The sequence below is a fragment of the Grammomys surdaster genome, unplaced genomic scaffold (assembly GCF_004785775.1).
Source record: "Grammomys surdaster isolate TR1022 unplaced genomic scaffold, NIH_TR_1.0 190, whole genome shotgun sequence".
In the NCBI taxonomy this organism is placed as follows: domain Eukaryota; kingdom Metazoa; phylum Chordata; class Mammalia; order Rodentia; family Muridae; genus Grammomys; species Grammomys surdaster.
Window position 1 is genome coordinate 4,621,297 of NW_021604635.1, and position 9,323 is coordinate 4,630,619.

Consider the following 9,323-nt stretch of genomic DNA (forward strand, 5'->3'; position numbering starts at 1 on the left):
GCGAGTCTGATTTATTAGAGGAAGGAGGGGCAAGATGGGTGATTTTATTATCCCTCCTCCCAGTGAGTCCCAGCAAACGCCTCCTGGGCCCAAGCTTGGTGGCCTCTTTCTAGCCCAGTCCCTGTGGCCTCATAGATAAGAGAGCCTAGAGGAGACCAAACAAAACCATTTACCGACCTAGGGAAGTAGGGAGGAAATCCAGCGAGTCGAGAAGGGAGGAGAAATAAGCTTGAGAGAGCAGAAGGGGTGGGGGACAGAGGAAGAGGAGGCAAGGCCAGACACAGGGGAAAGGGGAAGGGTGGGTGGGTGGTAGCACAGGAAGGGTGAAGGGGAGGGTGGGGGAAGTGCAAGGGAGGTTCCAGAAATAGGCAGGAGGATGCGCTGGGGAACGCGAGGGCCGCCGAGGGAGGAGGCCGGGAGGTGGGGGAGTGGGGCAGGGGTTGGGTGGGGAGGAAAGCAGCACGGGGCATCAATTATTAAGTGATTACATCATCCCTGACATTAAAACAACACACACAGCCTGGGTCCCCGCGGGGGGCAGCGAAAAGAGGGCGGGGGCGGAGCTGGGCCAACCTCGCCCCCAAGTCGATGCCTATTTTTCACCCGGCGCCCGCCGGCGGCCGAGGAAAGGCACCCCGGTGCCCGCGCAGCCTCGGGGCGGCACCCCGCATCAGTGTCCTGCGTCGCGGGGCGCCCTGGAGGCTGCGCGGCGGGACCGCAGCGGGGGCAGCCCGTGCGGGGGCGCTGGGCCGGGCGTCTCCGCAGCATCCCGAGGCTCCGCGCATCCGCGGTCGCTTACCTGCGTGGCGTGGCGCTCGGTTCCGGAGCACATTCACATGGTCCTCTACCCGCCCTCCTCCGGCGCGGCTCAGGCGGCTCCGGCGGCTCCGCGGCGGGGCCCAGGAGCTCGTGGGCCTCGCGAAGCGCCGAGGGGGCGGCGCCGGTGTCCCCGGCCCGGCAGCCCGGTCCCTCCCTGGCGCGGGTGGCGGCTTTGTGTGCGCCGGGGGAGTCCTCCGAACGCTCCGGCTAGAGGCGGCCTCGCTGCGCTCTTGACCAGCGGGCGGGTCTCGGAGGCCCTGCGCACGGCGACCCCTCCTCCTCTCCGCGGAGCCCCCTCCCCGCCGGCTGCGCTCCTGACAGATGGCGCAACTGCACCGACGCGCCGCCGCCGCCGCGGCTTCTCGCAGCTACTCTCGCTGATGCTCGGGCTGCTCCGGATCCCGAGGGGTTCGAGAGGGGGCGGGACACGCCCTGAGACTGTCAGGTCTTTCTGCCCTATCAAAGGGCCCGCTGAGGGCTGAGCGCCGCCAGCCATTGGTGCGCGCGTCGGAGGCGGGACGGCCATGGGTGGGGCCGCCGAGTGGGTTGAGCGTTACTGTGGTGGCGGGCAGCCTGGCGTGCGCACCGCCACAGGGTGTGCGAGAGGATGCGAGGTTGGAGGAGGAGAAGGAGGAGGTGTGTGTGTGTCTGAGGATCGTGTGGAGTTGCGAGTCGGTGGGGTGGGCAGGAGAGAGCGCAGGGAATGAGCTGCTTTCTACTTTGCTAGTGGAGACTGGCACCTGCCACTCCAGCCTCACAGCCGTGGGAACGTATTCTCCAAAGAAATAGCCTCGCCTTTGAGAGTGGGAGGATAAAATGGAAAGGTGTTAAGGATGGCGATGGCAAATTAGAGAAGTGAGGAACAAAGTAGAGAAGTACCATTGCAGAAACTGGGAAGGCTAGAACCAGTAAACGCGCAACGAAGAAGAATAAGAAATTCATAATTTGTTAGTCTCATTTTCTTGGGCACCCAAATATGCCCCCCCAACACACACATACCCAAGGAAAAGTGAAGGGGAAGTATGAAATTCAAGGGACTTGCAACAAAGAACCCCAAAACCACACAGTAGAGATTGCTTGGGCTCTTCTCTATCTGTTTACCAGTAGCCATTGCTTGTCTGGCTTCTTTGGGGCATTCAGACTTCTCTTGGTTTTCTTGTTTTTACTGGTGACTGAACCGAGCTTTTTGCTCAGATTTTCCTTGATGAAATAATAGCCGGGTTGGTCTGCAGTCGGTCTTTATTTCCGATCCAGCTTTTCTATGGCAGGATGTAACTTCATAAAAAGAAACACTTCGCCTTCCTGATTTTCTTTATAGGTAATTCCTGTTTACTGAAAGCTCTGTTTTAAGACATGTTCAGAATCATTTTCTTTAATGATTTTGGTAAGAAACTCGCCCTTCCCTCCTCAGCAAATCTAATCTCCTAAGAAGTAAGTTTAAGCGAAGCAGCCTTGGCTTCCTTAGGCGCTCAAGGTCTGCGTTATCTTTCCTGCTCAGTACATTTCCCCTGTAGTTTAAAAATACCAGTCTCTCTTGCTGACTTTTTTTTTCCTTTGTCTTTTCCACGGTGCTCTTTTGAGAAATTTGCTACTATTCAGTAAATGATCCTCACGTGATGGATGAGGAAACCGAGGACAAGAAAAGGTGACACTGAGGAATTCCATGTCCAATCTCTTCCTGAAACCTGGAGCAGATGGTATTAACACTGCATTATTAATAATTTCTTTTAGAGGAGTCTCATTTTTGGCGTCAGCAACATAATAGCTTCTTCATGTAACCAGTGGACAAATGAAAGGCAAAATGGTTAAATGACAAATTAACCATCTCCTAGCAAGACTCCATTCTGTGTTTTTTAGCTCTTTACTTACTTTTGAAAAACAAAACAAAAAAAACACAACAACAATTCTTCCTAAGTATAGCTTTAAAGGGATTGGGTTTGCTGATGTTTTGAACAAGTGGAAAACCCTTGTGTAAATGTCAGCATTATTTTCCATTTTGATCTGTTCCCAAAAGTCTTCACAGTGGACTTGACTTAAACACTGTCCTGGGCCTGCCCAAGGCAAGGCAAACTTCTCACTAAACCTGCAATTTTGTTTTCTTACAGGCAGTATCTATTACACAAGTTAGAATGGAGACATTGTTGTAGAATTCCTCTTAGATTTGGTTGTTACTTGGTTGGGTTTTTGTTTGTCCTATTTCTCTCACCTTTAAGTCCCCTGTTTCTATTCTGGTATTCTTTTTTGTTTTGTCTAATCTGTGTTTCCTGTTTTGCTTTCAATGTATATTTAGTGTTATTAGCTAAGCTGTTTCCCATCTTACTAGATTTTCGTTTTCTTACCAATCAACAAGAAAATAAAAATGGTTACTGCAACTGACAAAAAATAGTGTGCAAGGAAGGGTGAGAGCTCTGTGGATAAAGGGCTTGCTGCTGCACACATGAGACCCTGAGTCTTGGTCCCCCAAACACAAATTAACAAAGCTGTTAGAGTGACAAGTGTCTGGCGCTGCAGAATCAGTGAGAGACCCTGTCTAAAAAATATGTTAGAGAACCAATTTAGAAAGTCCAACATTGACCGCTGACTTCCACAGGTATCTCATATATGTGCAAGTGCACCCCAAGCACATATGAACACCTATAAACATATATTCATACACAGCCCACACAAAGACACACAGATACATACAAGGGAAATGCATTCTGAAGTGACCATGCCTCAGCATATGCCCAAAGGACATGACGTCATACCGCACAGCTACTTGCTCAGCCGTATCCATTGCCATTCTATTCACGATACCTAGGACATGGTGACAACCTAAATGTTCTTCAGCTGAAGAGTGGATAATGACAATGTGGGGTGTGTACCCAGTGGAATATTCAGCTGTAAAGAAAAATGAAAACGTGAAAATTTTCAGGCAAATGGATAGATCTATAAAAGATCATTTTGAGTGATGTGACTCAGACCCAGAAAAACAAACATCACATGCTCTTTCTCATCTGTGGTCCCCAGCTCCAAGTCTTCAGATGCCAAGTCCATAATCTGGAGTAACTGCAAAGCCCAGGAAAGTAGAAGAGAAAATGGCGGAAGCGGGGAACGATATAGAGGGGAATGGCGGGGTACAGGAAGGGGATTAATTTGGGTCAGGGGAGAGAGATAAATACAGAAGAAACAGGTGTGGGCAAAGTAATAATAAAGATGTCTAAAAGTCACAGTCATATAACTATCTACCTACATAAAATTAAATTAAATACAAAACATGTCTTGTGTAATATACATTATTTAGTTTAAATGAAGCTTTCCCATTGGTCTGACAATGTTTTGTCCCTTCCATGCACATAAGATACATAGACCATCAAAAAAAAAAAAACCACCAGGCATGAGAAGTCCCCTCCCAAAACCTTATAGAATATTGCTGCCACCCTTGGTTGCCTCCAAGGTAGAAGGTAAGTCCCTATTTCTTAAAATGCCAATGGACTTCAGACATAGGACCAGAAGGATGTGAGCTGAGTCTAGTCTGAAAGGCTCCTCTGTGATGACTAGCTTCGTGGTACCAGAACATGCCATTCAAACTTTCAAGGGAGAAAGCATCCAGCTGTCCTACCAGCTATGACATCTATGAACCACAGCAGTCACCGGCATGGCATGATAACCGTCAGGGTGCAATGACAGCACATACACTTGGTGATAACAGCTCTCTAATTGGGCTTAAGACCTGCTCAGAAAGAGAGAAGCCATGCTTGGTGACAGAAACCCAGTCAGCTAACTGGGGCTGATGAAGTCTGGGATCTTAGATGAAAGCCAATAGCAACCACTTCCTAACTACACTCTAAATATCCCACAGATAAGTATTCTTCTCACTCCCTCATCAAAGAAGCTTCTCTTGCAGTAGATGGAGAGCGTTGCAGAGACCATGCAGTGCCTAGTCACAGCCAATACATCAACCCAGCTCCCGCACCTAAGGCTCAGGGGTCACTGCAGAAGATGAGATGGAAAGGTTACAAGCTAGACAATCAATCAGGACGCTTGCTGTGAGATCATGTCTCCCAGAAATGTTGGAAGGGTTACACTCACAAAGTCTCATCATCAGGATACCCAAGGAAGCCTTGAACAGTGACCACACCCATGGACATATTAACATGGAAAAATGAAAGCTCAAGGGGCCTCAGTTCTACACAAAGAATTATGAACAGGGGAAGGTGGCAAGCAAGAGAAATGGTCTTCTCCATGTAAAGACCTCCCAGTTGGTTATTCAATACCAAGTAGTCAGCCTTGAGAGCATATACATACAGGTAACATATGGATTAAAAATGTGAGATGTATACATACATACACACACACACACACACAAAAGAGGCCATGAATTTGAGAAGGAGTAGGGAAGACTACAAGGACTGGGAGGAGCTGGAACAAAGGTAAAAAGAGAAATGGTGTAACACTAACTTCAAAAACTAAAATAAACTATCATAGAAGAAAAAAATCCAATCAACTGTTTGTACTTTTTCATAGACAAAATATGCAAATATATATACAAAACTTATTTGTGAGGTTCTCTTAAGAGATTAATAAGTCAACTTCCTACTGCCAGGAAGATACACAAAAGCAGCCCCAGGAGACCAGCACAACACTGTGCTGGAAATGTCAGCTGCTGTAACACCTTTTTGTCTGGCAGAGGCATTAGAGTGTGCCCATGATGATCTAGACCCTTTTAGGTCACAGATTTCTGTAGGATTATTTTTCTTAAAGATTATGTCTCGGACTGAAGAGATGGCTCACCAGTTATGAGCACTGACTGCTCTTCCAGTGGCCGTGAGTTCAATTCCCAGCAACTACAAGGTAGCTTGCAACCATCTGTAATGGGATCCGATGCTCTCCTCTGGTGTGTCTGAAGACAGTAACAGTATACTTGTATACATAAAACAAATAAATAATTCTTTTTTTTTGTTTGTTTTTTGTTTTTTGTGACAAGGTTTCTCTGTGTAGTCCTGGCTGTCCTGGAACTCACTCTGTAGACCAGGCTGGCCTCGAACTCAGAAATCCGCCTGCCTCTGCCTCCCAAGTGCTGGGATTAAAGGCGTGCGCCACCACCACCCGGCTAAATAATTCTTTAAAAAAGATCATGTCTCACCTTTTACCTAATGTAGCAATCACATCTGCGTAAGACAGAGATCTTATACCATATATGGTTACTGCTTTCATGGGTTCAAATGGTCTGTCATCGGGCTGCCAATGGAAAGATGAGCAAAAGGCAGAGAAAATCATCGTATCAGTCACAGTTTTTCTCTTGAAGCATTAAAAACATACTATGTCTAATGAAGCCAAAGAGGAATTTATTGGATTCAATGGACAGATGAGAACTCAGCTCAGAAAAGAACAAGCACCCAGACACACACCTGAGAACTGGTCAGGATACCTCTCAGGGTCCCATACTACCACACTACAACCACTATAGGAGAACAGAGCCCAGATATGTATCCTAACCTCTCTTCCCACCCTTGTCACGTACTGACAGTTCCAGTCCTTAGGTGACACTACCCACCTGGCTGATGGGACACAAGCTGTAGCCCAGACAGAAGGGAACTGAATATCTTGTTCCTTGAGTGCATATGAAACACGATGAGGTAGATCCCCCCAGGCAACTCAGAGAGTAGTACTCTCCCCAGAAGAAAGCTGAGGTGTTAAGCCAGAATTACCAAACTGATACAACAGTTGCTCACCTAAACCTGTGTTCTGGGATTGTTGTTACATATTAAACGGGAACTTCTTCCTTTCTACTCACGATTTGTCCTCAGTAAAAAGATCACCATCACCGGCTAGAGCTCATCCTGGCTTCCTTAAACAGTGCCTGCATTGACACAGTGGGGATGAGCTTCTGGCTTTTATTGCATCTACGTTGCTCAAGGGAGGGTTGGTTGTCTCCTGGCATGAGGGCTCCTGAGAAATGGGACGATGGATGGAATATTACCTTTTCTCCTACCCTAAGCTTAAGGGTCCCGTCAGTCTTCGCCTCTTCCTGCTAATATCCTTCACGTAGGAGAGACTCTGGAGGTGGATCCCGGCTCACAACGGCTCCCCTTCTCTGAGAATAGCTTCCAGTGTCCATGAGCAGGCTCTGGGTGGCCATGTTTATATGAAATGATTTTCTGTAACAGTCCGGCCTGTAGTCACATGATCAAGCCTAGATACTTATCCCGGAATGAGCAAATTATTAGTTACTAAGAAATCGAAAAGTCGACCAGAGTTTGGTAGATGTGAATATGTTAGTCAGGAAATGCCAGTTACTGAGTCAAAGACTCCTCCCACTTCCTACCTTTACATAACAGAGATTCAGATCTCTCTCAAGTCGCGAGGCAGCTGTGCAAATGTGCTTCAGAGTTTAAACCTGGGTGTCATTGAAATCATTCCATTCAAACGACTGGGAAATAAGGAGAAGAAGAAGTTGCATGGCGGGGTTTAGGGTCAGTCCTAAAATGGCACACACCAGAGTCTGTCAGTCACATGACTGCACCTCTATGCAAGGGAGCCGGAAATGTAGCATAGTGGGTTTCCAAGCAGAAGAGGAAATGCCTTTGGTGAATATCTTACTATATTAGGAGCTGGTATAAGTAAACTGTGCTCAGGGAGGCAATGGATAGATATACATTTCACATCAATACCAAATGCATTTTACAATTCACATAGGTGCATAATATAAATTCTTAAGATAGTTCTAAACAGTAGAAATATGACCAACTACCACCCACTAAATTTCATTTTGAACATCGTTTTGCTTAGTTGGCCAACATTTTGTTTTGCTTATTGTATGATCTAGCAGTCCTTATCTAGCCAGATACTAAGAAGGCAAGGGATATTTTTGCCAAGGTATGTGTCAGATGGCACCAATCTTGAGTTTGCAACCATCTGTTGATAGTATGTGGAGGGTAAAACTATTCTGTGATGGCTATGTTCCTTTTTCTGTTGCTGTGATAAAATACCCCAATAAAAGAAACTTAAGGGAAGGAATTTATTTTGTCTCTCAGTTTGAGGTTACAATCTATCATGGCTGGGAAGGCATGGTGGCAGGAGCTGGAGGAGGTTACAATCTATCATGACGGGGAAGGCATGGCGGCAGGAGCTGGAGGAGGTTACAATCTATCATGATGGGGAAGGCATGGCTGCAGGAGCTGGAGGAGGCAGCTGGTCACATTCCACCTGCAGTCAAGAAGCAGAAATGCTGAATGCTTGTGCTCTTTTCCTTTCTATGAAGATCACAGCCCAGGGAATGATACCGCCCACTCTTAGGATACATCCTCCTACCTTACTTAATCTAGTCAAGATAATCTTTCACAGGCACACTGAGAAGCTCATCTCCCAAGTGATTCTAAATCCTGCCAAGTTGACATCATACTTGAAAAACCCTGTACCTAATTTTTATCCTTCAGAAGTGTTAGTTGTATTCTTTTGGTGTGCTACGTTCCCAGTTTTCTCCAGAGGAGTAAAAGCAGGGTGTGAGTTGCCTATATGTCGCAAGAGATGAGGGAGCATTGAATATTTTCACCCGGTCCAAAAGACATGGTCTACTTTAAGGCATATTCATTTTAAGGACCCCAGTTTACTCAAACGCCATGTGTTAACATGGAAATCATTTACAGATTTTGTGTTTATAAAAATATTACATTTATTTATTTGTGTGTGTGTACATTGCATGTGAGTGCACACATGCATGTGTGCGCGCATGGGCACAGTCAAGCACATGCCTGCAGTGTAAGCATGGACGATTTTGAGAGTCAGTTCTCTCCCTCTACTATCTGGGCCTCAGATTGACCTCAGGTTGTCAGTCAGGCTTGGCAGCGAGCACCTTTATTCTCTGAGTAATCTCACTATCCATGCGTGATTTGTACATGTACACAAATCTGTCTGCTGGGAGCATGAGAGGCTGTGTGTTGAGGAGACACTGAGGTATCTTAGGGAGCCCAAGATGACGTTACATAGTCAGAGCTTATGAGATATATCTATGTGAGAATACACTCAAGTTTGTGTGTGTGTGTGTGTGTGTGTGTGTGTGTGTGTGTAGCTATGTGTGATTGTCGGATGCTTCCCTGGAGTGTGTGAGTCTGGAACCCTCCATCCCTCTTACATGATCCAGGTTTAAGTTTCCCATCATGCAAATTAGGCTCAGCTGCCCTAAGATCTTAAAGCCCCAGACTCACTTAAGGAAGAATGCTGCTTATTAGATTCCATGAAAACAGAACCGGAACCAGAAGGCAGGAAAACTGAAGCAGTCAGAGACGGTAACAAATAGACTGATGTCATTCAGGGGCTTTGGCAATTGAACTCATTTAAAACCAAGAAAACCAAGTACCTTTCAAGTTAAGTAAAAGTAACACTCTCTCTCTCTCTCTTTCTCTCTCTCTCTCTCTCTCTCTCTCTCTCTCTCTCTCTCTCTCTGTCTGTCTTTCTTCCTTTTTTCTCAAGATAGGGTTCTTCCAGAGGGGACAGGGAGTCCACAAGAAGACTAACCTCTGTTA

The 9,323-nt window shown here is 46.6% G+C and overlaps 1 protein-coding gene across 2 annotated transcripts in view; it reads right to left on the minus strand.

Annotated features, from left to right (window-relative positions):
• The window catches only part of Fyn (FYN proto-oncogene, Src family tyrosine kinase), a 193,331-nt gene extending 192,148 nt beyond the window's left edge, over positions 1–1,183 (minus strand). For both annotated transcript variants that reach the window (XM_028769094.1, XM_028769090.1), the window contains exon 1: positions 800–1,183. The gene's annotated coding sequence lies outside the window, so the exon portion shown is untranslated. The remainder of the gene's footprint in view (positions 1–799) is intronic.
• Positions 1,184–9,323: the final 8,140 nt, after the last annotated feature.